The sequence below is a fragment of the Camelus dromedarius genome, chromosome 3 (assembly GCF_036321535.1).
Source record: "Camelus dromedarius isolate mCamDro1 chromosome 3, mCamDro1.pat, whole genome shotgun sequence".
Classification (NCBI taxonomy): Eukaryota; Metazoa; Chordata; class Mammalia; order Artiodactyla; family Camelidae; genus Camelus; species Camelus dromedarius.
The window spans coordinates 68,654,930-68,681,735 of record NC_087438.1 but is presented as its reverse complement, the minus strand read 5'-3'; the positions used below and the strand labels follow the sequence as shown (position 1 = coordinate 68,681,735).

The window sequence follows — 26,806 nt, the reverse complement described above, 5'->3', positions numbered from 1 at the left end:
TTTGAATACTAATTATTTGTGGGTTCTTTATACAACTGCTTCATACTCTTCAACATCTGTGCCTTGGTCTATAAAAGGACTACAGTGGATGGAACACACCACATGCAAGGAATTGATACAGTACTTTTCTACCTCTGTCTCTAAGACAAATCAACTACAGGTCTCAGGAGAGTAATTTAAAATTCCTACTTTGCTATGATTTCTTGACAGAGTGCTTTTGGTGGTGGAATTTGGGAGTGGGGTACAGGAAGCTTGTAAATTAAGGAATATTATATTAATCTATTTTCTTTGAAAAGGGTAATGTCGAAAAGTGAAACAATGCAAAATGTCTTCTTCTTCATAAAGTATAAGATGAAACTTTAGAATGGAAGTTATCCTAGGAAATAAAATTTTGAGTATAATTAAATTGTACAAAAAATTGATAAATTTGAATAGTAAAAGCAAAATAAATATATTACTATTCATCTAAATTTTGAATTAACATAATAACAATAAAAGCTGTGTAAAATTATCCAACCATCATTAAAATATATTTTATAATAATTATGTTTAAATTTAAAATTATATTCAATATTAGTGCAATAAGAACAGAACTTTGGGACATTCCTTCCATCTGACCTTTGTACCAGTATACACCATGTATGCATCATTAAGATTGTCCCTCTACAGTACAGTATTAGCTGTAGATTTAGAAAGTTACAGAATTAACTTCATTAATTATCCTAATAATTTAAAATTGCATCTTGCACCTGACACATCCTAAAGTTTTCATTGGTTGATGATTTAGACTAGCCAAACTTAAATATCAAGTTAGCTCTCTTTGGTTGGAAACTTGGAGAATTAAAGTTCTTTTAAGTGTAAACAGAATGGTAAAATTCTTTGAAGTTTCATAAAAATATTAAGCATGTTTCTACTTATGCATGTATCCACACTGCCTTTATATAACTTTTTTTAATGGCTTATTAATTATGTACAAAACTGCTCAACTAAAATTGAGCAGAAAAATTTAAACACTTTTTATCTTATCTTTCTCATGTGAGTACTTCTAACCTCACTGGAAAATTGTAGAACTTGTTCTCCAGGGCTCAGCTGTACTACACTATTAACAAAGTCTGAAGCCATATGTTTTTATTGGGAGGATACTGTTTGTTTTTATTAAAACTCTAACAGTGATCTTACAATAGTGTTGATTCTTCTAACATCATAGAATTTGTGGGGTGTGCTTTTGTGTAGATTTGTCCCTCTACACAGCCAGAAAAAAAAAGAATTGATTTAACAGTAAAGTTAACGTGAACTATTCCTTAGAGGATTTATATTGAGTCTTGCAGACCCCCGGTGACCATTTAGTCACGTAATAGTGTTATTTACTGAGAGTAATTCAGTGACTTAAAAGAGTCTGCTGAACTATAATCGATAACTCTGCAAGTGAATACATGTGTATTTGTGTGTTTATTTCTTTGGTAAAAACAAAAAATAAAAAACAGAAAAAGTGTTAACTAAAATTGATATATTTAGATGTTTACAGGTTATACCAACCAAACAACCGAAATTGAAAAAAACTATCTTAAACAGTTAATTATGATTTATTTGTGTACATTTTCCCGAAGAGAGACAGTTCTGCTTCTCAGCCAGTTGCCTCAGTACACCTAGAATGCCTGAACTATCTTCCTGTAATAACTTTCTCAGATTTTTTTTTAATGTTCACGGTAAGCATTTTGCACTAATGGTACAAAATGGCAAAATCTGAACTGGGCAGGGCAAAGGAACTGCATTCACAGTTCACAACAACTCCGCAGACTACTGCTCCACCTCCCTATTTATCTCTGTCACTGAAATTCAGAAACTGCTGTGTTGGTTAAGAAAGGCCAAGAAGAATTATCTACTGATGTATATTATCTGTACCGGTAATAAGCTGAGAAATAACACCACAGAAAGCTTAGATAAGTCAAAGAAGGCTAGATATCTTTTCTCAGTAATGAATAATCTGTAAGTTCACATCCTTCTGAATCATGGCTGCTTACCAAGCAATACAGCCACAGTCACTGAGCCTAGCACGCATCAGCCCTCAGACAGGATCTAATTGGAGAGAGCCTTTGGCTAGCTTCTTCCACTAATTCTCCACATTTCATAGACTGTGCTGAAAATAAACACACAGCACAGAAAAGCAATCACAAATGCAATCAGAAATAATTTTATTGTTACTCAAGGTAGCATGACCCTATGTTCTGGTTTACTGGTTTTCACCTGTTATTCCAAAATCCCACCTTTTTTTACTAACTTTTGTCCTAAACAAATGTAGCATAATTTAGCCACCTACCCAAAACACCAAACAGTATTTGGAAATATTTTAATTTCCTTCGAATATGTTGACATTTTCTCAAATGTATGGAGAGAAACCATATAGGCTTACATTTAAACAGACCAAACAGATATCACACATCCAAAGGAGTGATTGTTCAAAATTACCATATTGTAAGAGTGTGTTGGTAGTGGGATTCAGGTCAAATGATGGACTACATATGTACTAAACTGTCTGTTGCTCAAATCTTATGACTGTCCTTCATGTTTATCCTTTCCTACAAATACCCCCAAAAAGTAACCATAAAAGTAAAAATAAGTATTATAATATTAAAAATGAAGTATTTCTCACTAACTAGGACATAAGTAAAGCTAACAAGTATGTGAAGAGATTATCAAATGACAAGTACACTTGTCTGAAAGTTTACTTGTCTGAAAGTTTCCAACAAGGGATATCCACTAAAGAGAAAGAAAGCATCTAATAGAGCTCGACTTACTTAAAGAAAACAGCATATTATCTATTCATAGATATTGCCCACTCCAAGAAACTATTTGTAAATTGAAAGTAAACTGTTTTGGTAAGAATTGGGTACATTGCGTACTTGGGAAGAATATAACAATAACCAAAATTTAATAATCTCATTGTTAGTCTGTATGAAGAAAGAATGAGAAATGATGTGACGTTTGTCTCTATGGTCACCTGGAAGAATTGATACTCTGAGCAACATCCCTATTGAAAGATAGGTCTATCCTTTCAGTGATGATGGAACCATCGAACCATCACGGCTTGGTGGCAGTAGCCATTAAGATCAAACCATTATCTTTATTTGCTCTATTTCCACACTCACCCTGGGTTTAAATTTCCCCTGTAGCTTTATCAACCAATTTTCTATGTTATCTGGTCTTATGAGTTGAGTTAGGATTTTGTGCTTCTAAAACTTATCAGATATGCATGTCATGTCAAGATTCACCAAAGTGGCTTGACTGGGCAGTATACAGCCCATTCTAAGTAGTGAGCATGACACCGTCCCTTTTTGTGTGTAAATATACAGAACCTTGACTTTTCCTTCTATTATAAAATAATAATGATAGCAAAACATTCAAACAATACAGAAAGAAATAAACAAGAAAAGCTTAAGTACCATCAAAACATAGTGACCATTAATTTCTGAGTATATAAACCTTCAGATACATATCAACTCATACTAAAAAATGTATACACTCCAGGTATTTGTCAGACCTACTAGCTGTTAGTTCTTCCTAAAGCAAAATATTAATAAATTTGCATGGCCTTTTAAATAGCTACATAACATTTCCTTTTATAAAAATTCTTGACATGAAAAAAGTAATTGAATTTGAAATTTTTAGTTTTGGGGATTTTTTAAATTTGAGTTTAAAGCTTTTCGTGGATTATGTCAGAATTATAATTATAAAAACTTTGTACTTAGCTTAAAATTATGCATGTTTAAATGCTCCTTGAAGGAAGACTTCATGCTTTGTACTTAGCATATGTCTTTATAGAGACTGCTTCCATACTTTGTTTGAAAAAAGAAAAATGATGTACATAATGATAATATTTCTTTTAAAATATGTCTAGAGGAACAACAAACAAACAAAAAACACATGCACACACAAATTTTTCATCTTGTACTTTTGGAGGTCAGAAGTCTGGGAAAGTTCTCAGCAGGCTAGAATCAGTGTCAACAGGGCTGAATTCCTGGAAGCTCTAGGGGATACCTTTCCTTGTTTATTTAGGTTGTTGGCAAGAAGTCAGTCCCTGGCCATTGTAGAACTGAAGTCCTTCTTTCCTCGCTGGCTGTGAGCTGAGAGTCATTCACAGGTTTCACAAGCCACCAGCATTCCTTAACACATGGTCCCCTCCATCTTTAAAACTGGCCACAGTGGGTTGAGTCCTTCTTGGGCTTCAGTGTCTCTTGCCTCTTCTTCCATTGTCATGACATCTCTCTAACTCTTCTAGTTTCCTCTTCGACTTTTAAGGAGCCTGTGATTACATGAAACCTACCAGGGTTACCCCGGATAATCTCTCTGTTTCAAGGACAGCAGGTTAACAACCTGAATTCTGTTCTGCAACTTTAATTACCCTTTAGCCTTTTAAGTTGTCATTGGTATGATACTAGGTGTGACAATCATGGAGGCGGAAACCCTGCCTCCACGCCCTGCTTACCGTCACTCCCAGTGACTCATTTTGTGCCTCCTGTCCCTGAACCTTTGACCTTATTGGATTTAGAGATGTTGTTTTCCAGAGGGAGAATATTTTCTACACAGTTTACAGCAATATCCCCATAAAGATTTGAGCCACAGTTACTACTTGGTTACTTCAGGATCCTGTGCAAAGAAACCAGCAGGCAAGAAAAGGAGCCACCATCTTGGCCCCTTGGTGGGGAGGCTGGGCTGTCGTCACACAGTGAGTGCAGGAAAAATAGCTTTCAGGGCACCTTCTTCCACCTCTTGCCCAATTTTGGCTGCAAGCGGATAAGTACAACAGGTTTAGTGTGAGAATGTCATTGTCTCAGACACCTGAGGGCTGAGGGTCTGATCACACCGTCGGGCAGACCGAGCAGAGTTGCTGAGTGAGAATGAGAGGAGGCAAACTGCAGGACGCGGTAGAAGTTGCTCTTAGACAGGGACATTTTTTTAAAAAAACTGAAAAGATAACTAAAACTATTTTTAAGGAAGACATGGAACATCAAGATGTACCAAGAATTTTTGAATAAAAGTTAATATTAAACTAAATCATAAGGATTATTAATAATATACAGATACTCTTTCAGTACATTCTGGGATGCTGTTTAGGTAATAAAAATGATAGTAAATAGGCAAAATGCCTAGTCTAACAAATATATTTGAAGCTGAGGGATTAAGAGTAGTCCTATAAATGATATGCCAGGGAATAAGGAAAATGCCAGTGGCTGTCACTACCAATGCAGGGAACACACACACACACACACACACACACACACACACACACACCTCAATCGCCTTTTTGGGGCAATAGTCACAAGAAAATCCATTGGTGAAAATCTTCACAGGATTTCCTGCCTCATAGGTGAGCTGTTGACACCAATCTAAAGAGAATAACTGAAATAAGCTAAAAGAAATTACCTTTTATTTGCTATGCCAGTTTTTTTATAACATGTTTCTCTCTCTTTCAATTATTTATCAGTGGGAAGAAAGTGGTATGCAAGCTTCTGTTACTAAAAATTTTTAATTTTATCAGAGGCGTTGGTGAGAAGATATGCCAGGTAAATCATGACTGCACCTCACGTATAGGAAAATAATATAAAAATTCAGAATTGTTTTGGAATAAAATCTGAACCAAATGATCAGCCATGGTCATTGTTCAGTACTCTGCTTACAAAAATATGCTATTTTGTTTCAAATTTAAAGTTTATTTTGACAATTAGACCTCCAGTCCTATTCTCACTTTGTCAGAAGAGGAAATGCATTTCATTAGTGGGACTTCCTCCATAAATCTAATGTTATAAATAGAGGTTGAAATGGGTACAAAAGCAGTATAATGTTATAGGGAGAACACAGACTACAGAACCTGGCTGCCTTAGGTTGAGCCCGGAAGCCTGGGGCTGTGGTGCTGAAGATTTCTTTCTCTGGGGAGGGAGGAAAGAGTGAAAAAAGAGGGAGAACAGCTTTGGAGTAAGAGCAAAGGAGGGGAAAGAAAATAAGTAATGTTTCTCCTCTAGCATGTTTCAGAAATAAAAATATAAAGAATTTATGTTTTTTGAAATGACTTTGGACTGTAAGACTGCATTCTGTTGACACCAGCACTACTCAAGACTGAACCAAAGTGATTGTAGCTTTTCAATTTTGAGTCAGACACACTCAGGACAGAGAGACTGAGAGAGACGGAAACAGGGACATAGTACACATTACACAGCATACACTTAATATACTATATACGAAGTCCACACCACTCACGTTCAGTAAATTTATTCAAAGCTAGAAAATAAAGGTACATAACAGAAAGGTGGTTTTTTTTTTTTTTGTATAATACAGAGAAAAACCTTTTTAAAAAGCAAGCAAGTTTTCAAGTATCTTTTCCTCCAAGTACTGTTTCTTCCAGTTTGCCCAGTGTTTGCTTGGAAATTACTAGTTTAATTTCCCTCTTTCTAGGGAAAATAAAGGCTTAATAGTTATACAACCATTATTTCAGTTGTATGGAAATAAAGATGACACCATCTTAGTAGCCCTGAGTTTGTGCCACTGTAATTCACTGTGAGATATAAGGTAAGACATGTAAAGGGAACTGAGTAGCTTTCTAAAGGACTATTATGCAAAGCGTAACTTCACCACAAAACAGAACAACAACAACAAAACAGAAAACTCTACACGTAGAGATGAGTCATCTTGAGTCTTGGTGTTGTGTCCTCCCTTTCTGAAAGTCTGGAGAGCTAACAGGACAGCATGTCTTAGTAGAGTGAAAAACACAAATTCTAAAAGAACAATTTCAGATTGTAAATTTGGCGACTTTGGGCAAGCTGGAAGAGACAGCACTTTGAGGAACCAGCAAGACTGTGGGAGAAGAGCCCGTGGCCACACAGCGGACGCTGAGGATGGCGCGGCGCCCTCTGGACTAGAGACCGCGGAGCCGTACGGAGTCCACCGGAGCAGACCTGCAGCCAGGATGCACATCCCTCTCAGATCTGGATACCTCCACACAAAAAGACCACAGCCTGGAAAAGTTGTGGTAATGTGAGGTCATTTTTCCAACCCCAAAAGAGAAAATAGTTTCATATGTGGCAAAAGACTGAGGATCAAAGTGGGTGTTCATACAAAAAGCAGCCTTGTATCTGCCTCTGTCCTTTGGGGCTCTCAGGGAGGTGGGTGTCAGGAGATACATGATATAATTTTTAAGGATCCTGGCGTATAGAAAAGTGGTTTCTTGTGTACCATGTGAAACTTGAGGAAACAAAACTAAAACAAAGCAAATTAAGCAAAACCAAGAATTTTTTTTTTTAATTCGCTGTCTTCAACACACCACCACCACCACCACCACCACCACCACCACCACTTTCGAGTCTGAAATAACATCCCCAGGCATTCTGCATCCACAGCACTTGTGGCTAAGAGTAGAAAAGTCCCCATGAAGAGACCTCTCTATTGCGTAAAGATCACCACACTGACGTGGTGACTAGAGAGCAAACATGAGGACAGTTCAACTGTTGGTGTCACCACCCCACTCACCTTCCAAACTCAGGAGAGAGAGGGAGAAACTAATGAAGGAGAAGGGAAAGCACTGAACTGACTGACTAACCACCAGAGTAGAGGGGGGGAGGTGGGGGGAGGAAGCAGAGACAGAGACAGAGAGAACTGCTTTTATCTTCAGTGGGCACCAATTTTCTAATAAAAACAAAGATTAGGACCCAATACCTAAGTATATTTATGAAAACATTTTACTTGGGCAGCGTGTGTTTGCAGACTGTGGACTCTGTGCCTGTTCTGCCAGTGGCGACATCTCAGTACAGTAATGATCAACCTTTAAAGTTACTGCCTTTATAAGGCAGCAGTACTAGCAGGTTGTTCCTCATGTTTTCAGAATGTTTGGGCAAGAGGAGATACTGAGCAAATATGCCTAAAAGAAGGAGGAGGAGGAGGAAGAAAACGTAGTTCTCTGTCATTTTTAAAATATTGGAATAAGGTAACTTGTGAGATGGTGGAAATGCCATCCATGGGGGCTTGAGTAAACGGAAAAGAACAAATGTATATGACAGACCCACGCAGACTGCAGTTATTAACCTTTTAGAACGAGAGGGATTAAACCAGATGATTTCTCAAAGTACTATCTGGGGCTGTCATTCTATCATTCTGTGGCTCTTTGATGTCAGAATGGAATTCAGAGCTTTTGAAGTATATTAGAAAACCCGGTATAACTCGCTGTCTCCTGGGCCACAAGCCAACACGAGTCTTATGAAAGAAAGTGTCAAGGATGGCATTCGCTAAGGATGCAAAAACCACCCAAAGAAATAGATGAAAGAGGTAATAAGATAGTAAGGATGCATTAGGAAGGGAAGTACATTGTGGAGACATAAGAAACTCAGGCAGAAGCAACCTGAATCAAGATGGCATATAGAAGTAGCACTTACCTGGTTTTGTCCATTTCAGGTACCTGAATTTGAATGTTCACAGACAAATGCATTTTGTATATAGAATAGGAAACTACAGCACTTTATCTAGAGGAATTTTTTAAACAGAGGGCTATGAAGGAAAAAGGGTTATTGAGAATATCTGAAATCCTGGAAATAAAGTATGTGTGTGATAAAACACGAACACATGTATGGGAACACTGGTATCAGTAATCCTAAGAATAAACATTTTTGAGCACCTGTTCTGAACTAGGCACAAAGCCATATTCTGAAAATGAAATAGTAATTAAGAAAAACAGTCTTTCTCCTTCCAATATATACAGTCAGTGCTAATCATATGCATCCGCTCCCTTCCTCTCACCCTCTGTGCTGCAGTGGGGCTGATGCCCACGGACAGCATCTCCCCGGCTCCCACATCACCAGGGGCTGGTGTGGGTCCCACCCCAGAGAATTGTTGGTGGGAGGGAGGAGGCCGAGAGAAGCTAGGACACTGTTTGCCCTCTTACTCTTCCTCTGTTGCATCTCTTCAAGGCGTTCCCACTCCTTCCAAATGGCCACTCTGAATGCGGTCCCATTATGAGACCATGAACTCATGAGAGCATCCCATGCATGTTTTCATTTCTCAACTTGTCATCCTGGATTTCGGGCTCTCATAGCACCGTGTTTTCCTTTGGTTCCTTAAGATTCCAATTGCCACTCATATCTTGGTCACTTTATTATCCTCTGTTTGTTTTCTCAGCCCTTCCAAAACCTCTATAAATTATGTCATGTCAGCTCTTTTCCTGACTTACCCCCAACTGATCCACTGCCTAATAGAGTAATTAGATTAAATAGCATTATAGAAGACAGGATGCTTAGGGCACATTTATCAATGGGGACTGGCTTATTCTTAGGCCAAGGAAATGTCTCTCAAGGCAACTGACATTCATGCTGAGACCTGAAGATGAGTGGACATCATTCTGTTAAAAGGAAAGGAAGATTTCAGACCTGGCAGCACAGGTTACCGTGTGTGTGTGTGTGTGTGTCTGTGTGTTAAGAACACTTAAGACCTACTGGCAGCAAATGTCATGTATACAGTAGGTTTTTAACTATAGTTACCATACTGTACATTAGATCTCTAGAACTTACTCGTCTTATAAGTCAAAGTTTGTGCCTTGTGACCAGCACCTCCTCATCCCCACTCCCGACCCAGCTCCCAGCAACTAACATTCTACTCTGTGTTTCTCTAAGTTCCACTTTTTTAGATTCCACATGTATCATGTGATATCTGTCTGTGGTTTATTTAACTTAGCATAATGTTCTCCAGGTTTATGCATGTTGTCAGAAATAGCAGAATTTCCTTCTTTTTTTAAGGGTGAATAATATTTAAACTAGCTCCCCGGCTTCAAGAATTGTGGGGATGTGAGGCGGTGACTGGCTGAGTGCTAGACACAACGCCAGGTGAGCAAGTAAGGGGTTTGAACAATGAGAGGTGGGTGAAGAACAGACAGGTAAGGGTCTCTGCGTTTCTCCTCACTACGGAAGTAAAGAAATGTGAACCCATGTCACTCTCCATAAAATATTATAATCTCTTCTGAAACTCATTTTTCATTTCCTCCCTCTAAATAACTAGATGACTCACTCTGTCATTCAGCTGTTAACTCACATATCACCTACTTCTTCCTTCTTCATCCTAATTAAATCTCAGACTCCACCCAGCATTACCTATGTCTATTCTTGGCTTCATTTTTCTCCTGAATGCTTATCATTCGTAATGAGGCCAGTTTTTTTTTTTTTAATCTCTCTGTGCTTTGCTGCTCTGTTCCCAGCATCTGCACAGTTCTAGAAAAATACAGTAAGAATTTAATAAGTATTTCTTTATTTGAATTCAATTAAATTAGCCCAATTCTGCTGAGGCTTTTTTCTTCTGACAATGATTTTATAAGCCATTACCACTAAATACTTAGCCTTTGAAATAATGAAAGACCACAGTTCACTTTAAGTAGAATCCACATCAGCTGATTTCCACAGACTTTGCTTCCCTCTGAGATGTTCTGTAATACGCTGACCCACAGCCTTACTTGGTTTCCACAGGAAGAGTGGCTGCTTTGGCTGCAGTTCCCTCTGTTCTGAAATTCCCTACTTACTTCAGGGTTCTTTGCTATATTAAGTGTGAGGTAAGGGAAAGAGAAAGAGTTTTCTCTCATGTGGGGTTTGAACTGAAAATGAGGGGACTATAAGAAAGGGACCTTAACATTTCCCCCCAAATATTCCCTAGAAGCAATTTTGTATAATCAGTTTGGTATGTTCTCTGCAAAATAGACCCAGAAACAGATGTGTATGCAGGAGGTGTGCTGGGCCGTGCTCTTAGGGACACTGCTTGTGAGGGAATACATGAAGCAGGATTGGGAAGAGCAGAGGGAGGAACTGGATGCAGCAGGAACAGAAGCTCAGGGAACCCTGCAGGAGACCTGAGATGGGGATGGATGGCCCTTGAGAGAAGTCCTGATCCAGCCGTCTGCAGCCCACATTAGCCATCATTGGACTCTGGTCACTCCAGAGCGGGACTGTCAACCGCTGGGCAGCTCGACCCCCTTCAAACAAAGGCATTTCTGCAGAAAGTGCTCAGCTGCCAGTCACCATCATGCAACATTCCTGGTTCCTAATGAAATGAGCCTCCTCGGGGCACACACAACATCCACCACTAACTTCATACTCATTCATGAGATTAACCAGAGAAGAGAAAAATAAAAAGAAATTAGACGTACAAGAAAGAACAGGATTCCTTTCTTGAGGTAAATAGAAGAAACAGTATAAAATGGAGCAGGTGAATCCAGGAGTTATAATAACTATGAGATATAATAATATCTTACTGTTAGATCTAGGAGATATAATAATAATAATTGGTCAATATTTGTGTCTGATCTTAGAAAAAACAAAGTATCTTTCTGTTGAAATAAGCAATTATTAGTAGAGTATGTATTAAAAATTAATATACTTTTGCTATCATTAATGAATATGTTTCTTGCAATTATAACTGTCTTATTATAATGGTCATATGCATTCATAATGAAAACTTTAAAAATATTTTAAAAGCATAAGAAGGAAGATAAGAACACATAACCCCACTAGCCTGATGATGCTTGTGACCATTCAGTTACAATTCTTCCAAGATACGAACTGGCAGTCTTCTCATTTTCTACAAACACTGTTTATGTACATATGTACACATAAGGTACATATTGTTTTATAACAACCACATTGATTTATTGTATCATGATCATTTTAAAAGCTTCAAATATTCTTAGGATGTTCTACTGGGTACACATTTTTCTTTTACACAGATGCATCTTACTTTCTGTGTTTCACCAGGTTACCATAATTCATTTAACTGATGAACTACTGCTTTTGATATAGACAGATAACAGTTTAAACTCTTTTATTTTTTTCCTTAAGCCTTGGGCAGGTTTTTCTGAAACTCAGTTACTGCAGAATATGTGACAACATATTTTACACGACATGTTTATAATTCTTCAATATGTTCCTCAGCAAGTAAGGAGGCTTTGAGGCAGAATATATCTTGGAAGGTAATTAACACATGAAAATGTTGACTCATTGAAATATATGATTATTTGTATAGTTTAAATTTTGTTGAATACAGTTTTCCATTATTGAAGAAACAGCAGTCACTATCAACTTCCCTGAGAGAGAATATGCACTGCTTTAATCTTCATTCACGGAAGTGAGGATTATTAGGTATAAATTTACTTTTGCTTTATTTAAATACTTTCTTTAATAAAAAATGCACAATATCATATAAATATTTAATTCTGGGTAGTTTGTCTGCACCATTAATTGCTATTGAAGGCACATTAGCAGGGGGTAATTAAAGAAATTGGTGATGTACTAGATAGAAATTTTTAACATTCTTTTATGGTAAACTCATTTTGTATAGTAATAAGCTTTGTCATTGCAAATGAAATGCACCACCTGGCACAATTAGTGTTATGCCTCTTATTTTTTTAGTACATCTCAGAATAGTAGTACAGTGTTATAATTTGCATTGTTATAGCTCAAGCAAAATACAAGAACTTGACTCAAAAAAATGTCTTCCATACCAGGGTCTGAGGTCATTTATTACATCATCTACTAGTTAGGTGCCATGAAATTTTTAAAGACAGTGCAATGTTGGTAAAATCATGGCAAAAGTTTATATATAAATAGCTAAATCTTTCAGGAAAGAGTACCTGACTCATGTAAAAATTAGACTGGTGAAAATTAGAAGGTCACATTAAAATATAAACATGGTACAAATAATCATGTAAGTGTATTAAACTATCTAAAGGTAAAATTGTAATAATAATATTCAGCCAAAGCTGCAGATTACTTTTCCAACATACCTTGGGAAAATGGGAAGAAACCTAAAAGGAATGGTCTATTTAAGGGACCCGGCCTTATTAATTAACCTTGGAACAGTTCTTAGTAGGATGAATATAGCAGTGTAACCATTAAATTTAAGACAACCATGATGCCAATAAGACAACTGTCAAAAATACATATAGTAAATCTCTCAATTACGAGGCAGGTTGCTAAGAGTATTTTATTTTCTATCTCCCAAATTCCATTTTAAAATGACTGTGGGACATACAAATGATAATAAAAATCACAAAAGCCCTGACATCTAAAGATAGAAATAGGAAACAAAACATATCTATAGATATCTCTAGATGTATGCTAAATTAGAAGCCCAGCTTTGGGTAGTGCTTTCAAAGTATGTAGATGGACCCCTTTCAGGAAAAGACTGCAAGATGGATAATTTCATCTGTTCTCTCTACACTGAGCCCTGAGTGGAGCAGGCAAAGCACTGGAGTGGTATTTAACCGCTCCCTTGTCTGCTGCGGTCTTGTAGGTTTCATGCACACAAGCCTCAGGGAAGCTGGAAGCTGGGAGGTCCTTCCCTGTTGTATGGGGCTGTGCGGGGGTGGCATTTGTAGCAAGAGTGTGTCTCAGTCTTTCCTACACACTTTGATGTTGTTTTTCATTCATCTAGGGGAGGAGGGAGTTCAGGAGCTTTCTATGTTGCCATCTTGGTCAAAACTTGAAATCCTTTTTTTTTTGATTGGATGACAGGCATTGTAAATTTTAAATTACTGGTTACTGAATATTTTTCTCAGACTTTTAACAGTGTTAGACTTTGTTCTGACAGTCTGGTGAGTTGCATGAAAATTCTTTTGATCAGGAAAAAGAATTGTCTAGGGGATGAATCAGCAAATGTTCTGTAAAGGATGAGATGGCATGTGTTTTAAGCTTTGCAGGCCCTGTGGCTTCTGTCTCACCTAAACAAATCTGTTGTTCTAATGTAGAACCCTCCTTAGAGAATATATAAATGAGTGGGAAGATCTGCATTAAGTAAAACTTTATTTACTAAATCAGGCAGTGGGTCGGATTTGGTTCTTGGTTTCCTGACCCGTGGTCTGGAGTCATCTATTCTGTAGGAATCTTCAGACCAGTTACTAAAGCATAGCCTTTCTTGCGTCTCTGCTAATGCCCCAGGGATTTCACGAGGGCCCTCCACTCCGGCTGCTGAGCTTTAGAGGGAGCCATGGCCCTCTCTAAGGGAGAGCAATCGTTTGGCTACAGGTACTTGGCAATTATTCTTCCCTCTGGATTTTTTCTTTGCCTGACCTCATGGAGTTTCACCGTAAGGTAAACATGCAGATTGATGTTCAGCGTGAGACTCCAAAAGATCCTTCTGCAGATTTCCAGGGGTGCTTCCCTGTATGATTCCCTCTTCCTGTTCCATTTACTATTGCTGTACTTTGGGATTTCAGATATTAAGGAAACTGCTTTTATGATCACTTTCTTGAGACAGAGAGCTGGTGCGTAGTCGTAAACCTGCCCTGGCAATGCAATTAGTGATACAGTGTCTCCATTAAGTGAGCCCTACTATCCAAGCAGACAGAATTTAAGGGCCTAGATATAACCATAGAGAGAAGCTAACAATGTAATCATGACTAAATGTGTGAAATATACTTTTATCTAAATTTGAGTATCCAAGTTTTATATGATAGCTATATTAGTCAGGGTACTCCAGAGAAACAGAACCAATAAGATATATATGTACAGAGAGGCACAGACAGAGAAAGAGACTGACTGACTTACTATAAGGAATTGGCTCAGACAGTTACGAAGGTTCCTGAGTGTAGAATCTGCATTGTGGACTGGCAGGCTCAAGACACAGGAGAGCCAATGGTATGGGTAAGTCCAAAGGAAGCCGACTACATACATCCCTCCTGCCCAGAATAATCCTTTTAATCTATTCAGACCTTCAGTTAATTTGAAGAGACCCACCCACATTATAGAGGTCAATCTGATATACCCAGAGTTTATTAATTTAAATGTTAATTTCACCCAAAACACCCTCCAAGTCCACAGATACAGTTAACGGTCACAGTAACATTCATCTTAATCCCTTTGGCCTTATTAAAATACTGACAAGAAGATAGACAACTTACAATGAAGATGTTTGATAAACTAACAAAGACATGCTCATTTTACAGGATGTAACAGAGAAGAGGTGTTGTGAGGAGGAGGAGGTGTGGGTTAAAGATGCATTAGAATGGGAAATACTCAAGAAGTTGAGATAAAGGAAAAAGAGGTGTATTTTTGTATTCTGTTACTGACTGTTGTATCTGCTGTTGTCCCAAAGCCTTACATGCCTGTGGCCCCTAAGGAGACTGAAGACTCAGGAGCACTAACGACTGCAGATTCTTCAAAGAGTCATATGTGAAAACCCTCCAGTTAATTACTGTGATAATTAATTGGCAGTTTTAATCACACAAGGGCTAAGAGATTTTTCACCCTTAGCCTTTGGTGTAAACATTTGTAAAAAGAAAGCAATATTATACACAGCAATAATTAAATGATTAAACTTTATTAAAGGAGTTCTCTTCCTTCCAACCCATCTTTTTTTTCCTTTTTTTTTTTTTCCTTTGGCTTTTTTGAACCTCTTATCAGTCCTCAGGCCAGAGCCAAAAACTTAATGTGCTCCTGATTGATTTGTGAGGAATTTTCCCCAGCTACCTTATTTTCTTTCTTCTGCTCCCAGGATACTCAGAATGCATAAAATTCCTCTGCTCCCTTGATCCTTATCCTCCACCCTCAAAGATAAGTGCTTTATCCAGTGAATAGGAATATTTTGGTTCACATCTGCAATCACACTGGGTGAAATGGGGAATAAAGACACAGAATCTTGTGCCCTTCGGGTCCAACACAGCACTCTCCCAAGTACTTACTCCAAGGTACAGAGCCGCCTCCTTTTTCACAGTGTTCTAAACACTCATTCGAACACTCGCTCTTTACCTATGAAAATATAATAAAATGACTTCTAATTCATTGGTAGCTTTTTTATTTGTTCGTCTTTCAGAATAACCTGTAAATGCTCTCAGAGCTCTTATGGCACATTTTATTTTGATCTTTGGAAACAATACAGAGCCCTTTATAAACATTAGAGGGAGTAGATGATGCTAGAATAGTGTCAGGTGGATCTGCTTTCATTAATCATACGTTCAAATGTGCACTTTCAGGCTTTATATGTGAATCTATCCCACGGCAATATGAAAACATTTAGGTAGGTGTTGCTGAACATTATGTGCAGCTGTGTGATCATTCATGAACATCTATATGAAACTTTCATTGCCCATCTAAATAAATGCCACACTAAGCATTCGGTATATTTGAATGTGCAGTCTCTCCTGCAAAAAAAAAAAAAAAATACTCTTTCTTCAAACCATAATGTTATACATTATCTTACCACGGGGCTTTTAATACCATATTAGAGTGTGATTCTGTACATATCATCTTTGGGATTTTGTGCTGTGAGCCATGGGCTGTTCCTGTACCATGGTGCTGGGATCAATGGACCTGAGCTTTATTATCCCACTGCAGAGAGAAAGTAGAGCAGAGGTGCTTGTCACTTACATGACTGTCTCTTGTTTGGATTGTTTCATTTAGAGAATAAATCTCAGTGGCATTAAGGGTGATCTGAAAGTTAAATATTGTAAAGGATTTCCAAAAGTAACAGTGGGCAGCTTCCAACAGCAAGATGAACAAAATCCACTTAAAACTCTAGGTTGTATTTATTTTTTTTCTTCACTTCTTTTTATTCTCCTTTAAGCTTCCAAGAATTAATTAAGCAGCACCCCCCCCCTTTTTTTTCTAAAGCCTGCAGAGATACTGGGCTTGCTGAAGTTAGCCATTGTAGGAAGTGTCAGACATAAGCTGCCCGATTGCTGTAAAATCCTGCGTTTCTTGAAAGAAATATATTGTCATTCTCAGAGAAATGTTAAATAACAAAACTCCAATGTGTATAACTTAAAATAGCTGTCACGTGAGTCAACACTGATGACCATAGAAAATAAACCTAATGAAACCTGAATCAGCTTACTTAAAACTCCAGGAATTATAGTAAAAACAGGAAGGAACAAAGATGATAAATTTCTTAATGAATGCAAAATCAAGGAGTGACCAACCAGTACAGCGTCATTATCAGTCACTTTCTGTAATGGGTAATAGGACATGCCCCCAGACACCCCCTACAGGACGGGGTCACTCATTCCTCACCTTCTGGGAAGGCCAACAGCTGAATCCCTCTCTAGAAATTTCCTTTCTCTCAAGAGAGCATCTCTACTCAGGTCAGGTCTCATACCGTAGTGGTCTCAAGGCAAAGTCACTCTGAAGAGCCATCCCAACTCCAGTGCCTCCCGTGAAACTATATGAGCTCATCCTTTGCAACTGCATTGAAGTTCAGCTTCTCTCTTTGTCCAAGGCTAGTGCTTTTCCTCCTACAAATGCTGGTGTTGAGAGCACTGCCCAAAACTTTCCACCTGCAAATCTCCAGCTCAGAGTCTCTTTTCCAGAGATCCTAACTTAAGACAATTAGTGTCAGCAGTGGTCTAAGTAAGTAAATCGTTCTTACTATGGATATTGAAGCTGGATGCCCTGCCAGCAAGCTGGCAAGGAGAACACCATCACTGGTGGTAGGTGCAGCCCTACAATTATAGCAGTTAGTTTATTAAAACTCTCACCTGTGATGAATGGGTTTGATAAACTCACAGGTGCAGTATCTCAGGTTTTTCAGTGGCTGAAGGAAGTAATATTTAGAAGGAAATCGCATCAGGGGTCTCCTACTGAATGGCTTTGACGCACCAGAGAAGACCAGTATAAGGCTGTGGGTGATTAATCACCAGTTGAAGGTGAAGTGTAAAATTCAGAGGGCCTCCCTGGCAGCATATAAAGAGACTCTTATCTCCTGCAGCTGGAGACAGGAAAAACACTGAGAATTCAGCCCAGGAATTAATTATAATAATAGCAGAGAGCTTTTCAGAGAAGGTTGAATTTCCAACAAAGACTGTGCCAGGGAGTGATCCCTGGTCGGGAAAAGTGAGATCCTGAGGCTTGAGCCAGGAACATTTGGGTTGATGGACTCATTATATTAGCTCTTTATCCCTTGAAACCTTTGGGCTTGAAGAAGAGGCCTGCTTCTTCCTTGTAAGGGCTAGCATGCCTCCATTGCTTGAAAATCATTCAGGAATCACTGCCTCACAGGGAATCATGAACGCCCCTCAGCACCTGGCTGTAACTCCCTTTTAGTTTCCAAGCCGGGGAAGTGCTGAGTAGGCTAAGGAAGATAGGGAACTGTATCCTCAAAGACACTTGAGGGCACCTCCCAGTAAACTTCTAGTGGGTTCTGCAGGACCGAATCAATATACACTGCAAGGAGTTGGGAGAATTTTATTGAGACTGCATCCTGAGGGTCCTGTATCAAAACAAGTGTGCCCATTTCGGCAGCACATGTGTTAAAGTTGGAACAATACAGAGAAGATCAGCATGGCCCTGCACAAGGATGACACACAAATTCACAAAGTGTTCCACATTTTTATATGTAAACTGAATCACTGTGCTGTACACCAGAACTTAACACACTATAAATCACTTATACTTCAATGAAAATTTTTTAATTAAAAATAAAGTGTAATAAAAAGTAGAACATGAGATTGGATAAGTATTCCTTAGTTTATTGATAAGGGGAGATCTATCCTATGATAAAGGACCTAAAAAAATAGAGCTAATGTACTAAGATGGTTCTTGGAAGCTTGGAGAAAGTGATAGCCTATAATAAGTATAATAGAAAAGCTAAAAACTGCCATGGCAGACATGGGAAAAAAAGGAATTTAAAAATTCACAAAAGTGGCCAAGCTACTGGATATATTATGTAAGGCGGGAAAACTTACCACTTAACCATGTTCTGAGGGAGAGCCTGGAATCCACCTCAGTGAGTTCAAGATGTGCAGATACTAACTACTATACATAAAACAAATAAATAACAAGTTTCTACTGTACATCACAGGGAACTTCATTCAACATCTTATAGGAAGCTAAAATTTAAAAAATATGAAAACGAATATATACATGTATACGTATGACTGAAATATTATGCTGTACCCTAGAAATAGACACAACATTGCAAGTCAACTATACTTCAATTAAAAAAAATAGTAATACACTGGTGAGAGAAACACCATCATCCTTGAGAAGCTCAAGGGCAGCTGTCCTCTCTTTGTAGGGCTCATGGCAATAAATGCTGTTAAAGAGCTGTGTTCTCTGAAGGTAAGAAGGATTTTTGCGAGCTTGGTAATACAGAGGTCCAAGGCAGCATCTAACCATCAGAAGCAAAGTGGGTACAACTGCTATGATGAGTAGCAAGAACCTGCCATGGGAGCTACCTCTCAGGAAGTTACCTTTCAGACAATGTAAAACAATGCAAATAGAAACAATGCAAAAAGTCTACAAAAACACACGAGAAGCCAAGATTTGGAACTGGCACTGGCTCACTCACTACCCAGCAGGTAAAGAAAATGCAATCCTGAACGGAAGGTGGGACATTGGTGCAAGGTGTGGCCCAGCTCCTAACAATTTCACCAGTGGTGATCTGCAAAAATCACCTAGTAACACCTTTGCAGGTGTGATGACATACCTATTGGTGTCAGAGAGGAGTAAATGTGAAATTCATGTGACCCACTTGGACACTTCTGTTGCTCGTTTCTTGTATTGTAATTGTGAAGAGACACTTGCAGCAACCCTGCTCTACGAAGACTGTGATCACCAAGGGCTTGGAACCCTCATGAATGGAGGTTTGGGTCAAACCACCGAATAAGCCACCAAGACTTTCAAAGGTGACTGCTGAGGAAGGAGACAGTGAGTACAGGATATGGCCCTGTGACCAACAGCAGTGATGGGCTATATTTGTTCAACTAACCGCCGTCTTCCAAGGTTCCCCTCAGAAAGAGAAGCCCATGAGAATCAGAGAAGAACTGCTTGTTGAACACGTGTGGAGAAGTAGATCTAGGGCAGGGTGGGTAGGTTGGATGGGTAGAGGTAAGTGGCCATGAAAATGTCCCCCTCACATACCTTGCTGCAGAAAGCATAACTGATACACTCTGACTTCACTGCTACATTCCTGCCAGGACCCCACTTTCTATAGGCTGCTCCCAGCTAATGAATGATTGTGGCAGAAAATCCAGTGCCTTCCAGTGGGCAACTTTGTCTTGAGGATTCTCCATATGTTTGACTGAAACTCACAGAAGTGTACTAAAGGCTGGCATTTGTTTTCCACGCAGCCCTCCTTCCTTCCCTCTTTGTTCACAGGGGTAAGACTTGCCTAACAGTCTGATGGATTTCCCTGCCTCCTCTGGCTGTCTCCTGGTATTCCTCATAGTCCCTTCCTCCGATACATCTTTTGTATCTCTTATCTTGTCTTGGCTTCTGTTTCTCAGAGGAAATAAACTAACACATATGTGATTCCCTAAGGGAGGGGAAATGCTTGAGGTGAGCCTCATGTTCACACTAGTTTCTGAATGTGTGCCACTTTCTGGATTAAAATGCAGAAAGTTAGGAGCCAAAGAGAATACAGTTTGCTTAACTGCAGAGCAGATATTGGATTTTTGGACCCCTGAGTATGCTAGAATTTGCAGGATAAGTAACAGAAGAGATAGAAATATACAGAGAAGTTGCCCCAGAATTCTGCTTGTGGTTCCTACACATTATTGCTTGAGGGCAGGGCTGCAGTTGCCACAGTGAGTCTTAATAAGACCTAACAGAGAGTAACTGCTGCAGGATGAGAGCTAATGCAGACACCAGAGGTCATGTAAGGATGGTAGATGTTGGAGTCACAATATAACCAACACTTCCTCTAATGTATTATCTCTCTCCAATAGCCACCATACAGTTTTAAAAGAAAAGGAGAGATATGCAAAACATGTGACCCACAGTCAAGAAAAACAAAGAGTTCATAGAGACATATCCCAAGATGACCCAGATACAGAAATTATTGGGGGGAAAAAACCTTTAAAACAGCTATAATAAGTATAGTAAAGATGTTGCAGGGAAAATTGGACATGATGAATAAGCAGATAGAGACTCTCAACTGATTTTTAAAAATCTACAAAAGTGAATTAAATGGAAACACAAAAACGCAAAATACAGTATCTGAAATGAAAAGTTTAATAGATAAGCTTAGTGGGAGATTAGATACAGCGTGAGGAAATGTTAGTGAATTTGAACACAGTCCAGGAGAAATTATTGAATCTAGAGAATAAAGAGGAAAAAAAGAATGTTGGGAGAAAAAAACTAGGCTCAGTGACCAAGGCTAAAATATCAGGTGGTATGATACATGTCGTCGGTGTTCCATAGAAGAGGAAAGAAAAAAATGGGTCAGAAAAAGAGCTCATGAATGATGGCCAAACTTCATGAAAAAATCAACCTGCTTATCCAGAAAGCTTGTTAAACAACTTCTAGACATCATAATCAGACTGCTGAAAACTATAGATAAGAAATAGAATGTTGAAAGATGTTGAAGAAAGCCAGAATTAAAGGTCCTTGCTTATAGAGGAATAAATACATAAGTCACAGCTGCCTTCTCATAAAAGAAATAATTAAACATAATGAAACAGCATCTGTAAAGTGCTGGGACAAAAACAATAAATACTATCTACTCAGTGTTCTATATCAAGCAAAAATACCCTTCAGAAAGTTGGGTGAGATGAAGAATGTGTTGCCAACAGAACTGTATCGCAAAGAGTGTTGAAGGAAGTGTTTCAGGTGGAAGAAAAATGGTGCCACATGGAAATTCAGATGTGTACAAAATAAAGAAAGAAAACCAAAAGATGATAAACATACAGATGAATACAAACAAATATTTTCATGATGTATTATCTTTAATTTTTTTTAAAGTAAATTAACTGAAGTAACAATAATATTGGCAGTTTATAATATATGCAAAATAAAAATATATGACAACAGCACAAAGTACAGGGGTAATAAATGGAATTACTACTTATAATTTTCTTTCATTTTACATGAAGCTTCATAATGTTATTATATGTTTTAAGTATGAACATTCTAATACATATAGCAGTCACTCTATAAAACTAATAACTAGAAATATAACTAAAGATGTAAAGAAAATAAAACGAAATGCTTAAAAAATTTTTGGAGTAGGTACAAAAGGAGGTAGGAAAGGCAGGAAAAAAGAAAAGAAGAACAAAAAAAGGACCAAGTAGAAAAGTAGTATCAAATTAGTATGCCTAAACCAAAATATGTTAGTAATTGAGACTAAAAAATAGATTAAAAGCCCAAATTAGAAATCTAAAATTGTAAAACTTGAATAAAAAAATCAAGGCCTAATTACATCCTATCAGCAAATTCTCCTTAAAGGCAAAGATGAATTGAAAGAAGAGAAAGTTTACACCATACAAACTATCAATAAATGCAACATTGAAAACTCTCAAAGCCAAGTCACAAAAGAGTATATACTCCATAAGTCCATCCCAAGGAGCTCAAGAACCAGATAAACTAATGTACAGTGAGACAAATAATAGAGACTCATTGCATATGGTAGATGGAGAGTGAGTGGAGAGAGGACAGGATGATGGAAATGTTCTATGCTCTGGTCAGAATGCTGGTTATTGCTTACAGACTTTACCAAACTCGTCAAATTGCACCCTTAGGAATAACAGTACATTTCACTGAACGTCAATAATAATGATATACATACTGATTTATTGATAATAAAATTAAAATGGCCCTCACTAAAGTCCACAGTGGACAAGGAGAAAGAATAGCTAAACTCATTGTTACACCTCTGGGAAAACTTCAGTTCTCATAGCCAATTGTACCTTTGTATAATTAAGTCTTTCTACCTTGATGAGGGAAGACTGGGTTGTTGGTTTGATATTCCAAAGTTTTGAAGCCAATCTTTTAACTATAAACATTATTAATTTATTAAAGCAATATAATCAAGGGAAGACTTTCTTTAAGTTTAAGAGTCAGGAATATGTGTGTATCATGTTGGTTCTCTGGAATTACAGAATAGCTACATAGCTGTGAATATATAAATGTAACCTGACTGTAGGGATTAAGAATGCTGAAGAGTAAGTGTGCCCGTCAGGAGGGGTCAAGACTTTCAGAAATACTACAGAAAAGAAACTTGAGGATTGTAAAGTTTTGGCAGCCAAGCATAATCCTGTGGAAAAAGAGCTTTGGCCACCAGCCTTCAAATACATTTAGCCCACTGGCAAAACCATCCCTATGCTGAGGTGAATAAAACAAGCTATTAGCTTCAAGGGCTTAATAATGCAAGCCTGCCCTTTGACACGTGGAGCATTTCTGCAGTGATGACAAAATCATATATCAGAGTCAGTAATTTGGTGGCTAGACATTGGATCATGAAAAATTTACGATGGAAGAGTTGCCACTGTCTGAGGGTTTTAGGATGTGGACTAGCTAACCTTTCTTTTCTAACAGTGTTATTCCCATTGCTTCACCTGTTTTTATTTTCTGTGATTTTTATAGAAACAAATATTGTTGATATTTATTCTGTCTTTGATTCCTTTGGACCCTGCGGACTTTGTAGTGTTTAGGTTTCTATCCAGATACAAGTCTATCTACCTAATGTAGATTTATCCCCTGAATGTTAAAGACTTATTTATTATCTCTTTTTATCTGATGTGAAGTGTCAGTGCTACCTTTCAGTGGTAGATCTTATTTTTGCTGGTAAATGTTCACTCTCTTCTCTTTGTCGTAAGGTATTTACCCGGCCTTATTTGTATGGACACGCAGCATGCAGAACCCTACAGTCCTGTCTCACTGATTTGGTTATTGGCTGCACTTTCTCTAGTCTTCACTCCGCACTTTACAAAAGCTGAAGTTATCTAAAGTTCAGTACATTAGACAGGTAAATCATGAAGTATATATCTTTTAATAGAATTATTTACACGAAGAACTGCAAATTCAAACACCTGCAAGGGCCAAGAAGTTAAAATATAAATATTTATATAAATAAAATATTTTAAAAATTCTGGAATAAACACAAATTATGAGAGGTGAAACAGCTGCTACTTAATGCCACCTAATTGTTACCATCAGAGTAAGTGAATCTGCTATTGACAAGTCTTAACGATATTTTTGAAAAGAAATCTGAAGTACTGACAAATAAGTATGTGTGTGTTTATTTTATTTCAGTCCATTTTGTGGAAAAACAAAAGTCTTCTGCAGGCCATATCCAGCACCAGTTTGCCAGTTAGTAATGACCTCAACATTATTCTTCTTTAAAATCTTCAAATAATAAACATTAAAAATCATTTTAAATGTCTGCTTCACAAAATTCGATTTACATAGAACTGTTCCATGTTATAATACGTATATCAAAGCAATATTTTTCAGAGATACTCATTGTGTACTATTATAACAATAAAAGCAATTACATAGATACAGATACCTAAAAAGACACACACAAATACATTTTTTAGCCTTGAACTATTTTACTACTATTTCTCTTTTGCTTTTATTATGGTGAATTGAAAATAATATAAAGGAAGGTGGGTCCCATTAAAGAGGATGTTAAGTGGGTGATTAGATTGGGCAATATAAGAAAATACTAGGAGAGGAGAAAGAAATTGGTTAAATCAGATACAGGAGAGACTTTCAGAAAGTACACAAAGATCAAAGAAATTACAACCCCAAGCAATGAACTTCCTAGATAGTGACACACAAAATTGCCTATTAAGTGACCACTATTCAATAGCTGAGCAGTTGGAGTAACATTTAGCCTGATGGTTACTCTCTTTCTACCAGATAGTTTTGCCCATCACCATTAAGCAAAGAAAAACAGCAAAAGGAGAACACAAAAAATATCACTAGGTAATAAGGTAGGGCACCTAGGACTTGCCAAAATGTGTATGTGATAGTGTGTCTCTTTATTTTTAACATTTCAGGAGTCTGCACAGTTGGAAATAAAACAGCAGGAGCGAGGACTGTAGAACTAAAAACAGTTAAAGACTTTATAAGCGTTTAATATGTGGACTGTGAGCAAGTGAAGTCCTTATTCCAAATTGAGGCATATTTGACTAGCAGTAGTTAAAAGAGGTCAGAGAACATTTCAAATGGTTATTACAAATTAAAGGATATTTGACTAACAGTACATGAGAATTGTCTCTTCTAAGGGCATTCATGTTTAAATAGAGATTAAGTATTAAATACAAAGGATAATGTAAGTGACATGGGCTAAATAATGGGGAAGAATTGAGAATGGCAGTGATAGGATTTTTCCTGTTCTTCCAGAAATTATACAAGATTCATAATTGTATCTTGTACCTAAATCAAAATCACCCTTCTGCTGTAAGCTTACTATATTTGGTTACTACTGATGAAAAGAAAAAGTAACAGAAGGACAATGAATATACATACAGAAAAAAAATCTGTGAAGTTTTTATGAATATTTACATGGGCAAAATGAATTAATTTGGAATAAAGTTTTAAAACTGGGTATTTTGTCCAGAAACAAATAAAGAGATTGAGTTGATTAGTGGTGAACAGCTGAATTTTCTCATTAATATGCTTCTTATTTTTCTTGATCATTAATTTATAGGTAAAAGGCTTTGTATGAATAATTCTTACTATATTGCAAGGTCGTAAACAAGAACTTCAGTCAGCTCATCTGTGATGGTTAATTTTTTGTGCCAACTTGATTAGGCCATGACACCCAGGTATTTGATCAAGCACCAGTCTAGGCATTGCTGTGAAGTTGTGTTTTTTTTTGGATGAGAGTAACATTTAAATCAATAAACTTCAAGTAAAGCAGATTACCCTCAATAATGTGGGTGGGCTTATAAGCTGAAGGACTTAAGGAAAAGTAGACTGTGGGGTTCCCCAAGTAAGAGGGCGGTCTGCCTCCAGACGGCCTTGGTACATGAGCCTCAGCATCAACTCTACCCCCTTCCAGGGTCTCCAGCCTGCCAGCTTATCTGACAGAGTTGGAAACTGCCAGCCTCCACAATTGTGTGATTAATTCCTTAAAACAAATCTCTTTCTTTCTGTATGTACACACATTCTATTGGATCTTTTTCTCTGGAGATCCCTGACTACTACACCAACATTCCCATTATTAAAATGCCATGCATGCTAGCAAGGAACAATTGGAATTTGCAATTTAAAAAACACCATTTATATTGGCACTCAAAAATATATTGGCACTCAAAAAATGATTATACAAGATCTATATGAGCAAAAGCACCAAACTCTGATGAGAGGAATCACAAAAGAGCTAAATGAATGAAGAAATAATCTATGTTTATGGATAGGAAGACTCAATATTGTTAAGATGTCAGTTCTTCCCAACTTTTTACAGATTCAAAACAATTGCAGTCATAATCACAGCAAGTTATCTTCCAGATATTGACAAACTGGTTTTAAAGTTTATATGGAGAGCCCAAAAAAACCAAAATAGTTAATACCATATTGAAGGAGAACAAGGTTGGAGGAGTGACACTACCAGACTTCAAGATTAACTATAAAGCTTAATATCAAGACAATGTGATATTGGTGAAAGAATAGACAGATGGATCAGTGGAACAAATAAAGTACCCAGAAATAGCCCCACATAAGTATATTCAACAGATCTTTGACAAAAGAATAAAGGCAACAAAATTTAGAAAACATAGTTGCTCAACAAATGGTGCAGAAACAACTAGACACACACATGCGAAAAGAAAAGAAAAAAGAATTTAGACATATATCTTACACTTTCCGCAAAAATTAACTCAAAATAGAAAGGAAACCTAAATGTAAATTGGGAAACTGTAAAACTACTGGAAGATAACACATGAGAAAATCCAGCTGTCTGTGGGTTTGGTGATGACTGTTTTAGATACAGCATCAAAGGCATGATCAATAGAGGAAATAATGGATAAGCTGGACTTAATCTAAATTATAAACTTCTATGAATGTCACTGTCAAGAGACAGAAAACAAGCCATAGACTAGAAGAAATATTTGCAAAAGGCATATATGATTAAG

At 37.5% G+C, this 26,806-nt stretch overlaps 1 non-coding gene across 1 annotated transcript; it reads left to right on the top strand.

The window, feature by feature from the left end:
• Positions 1-18,229: 18,229 nt before the first annotated feature.
• LOC116152418 (U6 spliceosomal RNA) lies at positions 18,230-18,335 on the top strand. The gene has a single exon (XR_004136049.1). It is a non-coding gene; the product is annotated as a U6 spliceosomal RNA (small nuclear RNA).
• The last annotated feature ends 8,471 nt before the right edge of the window (positions 18,336-26,806 follow it).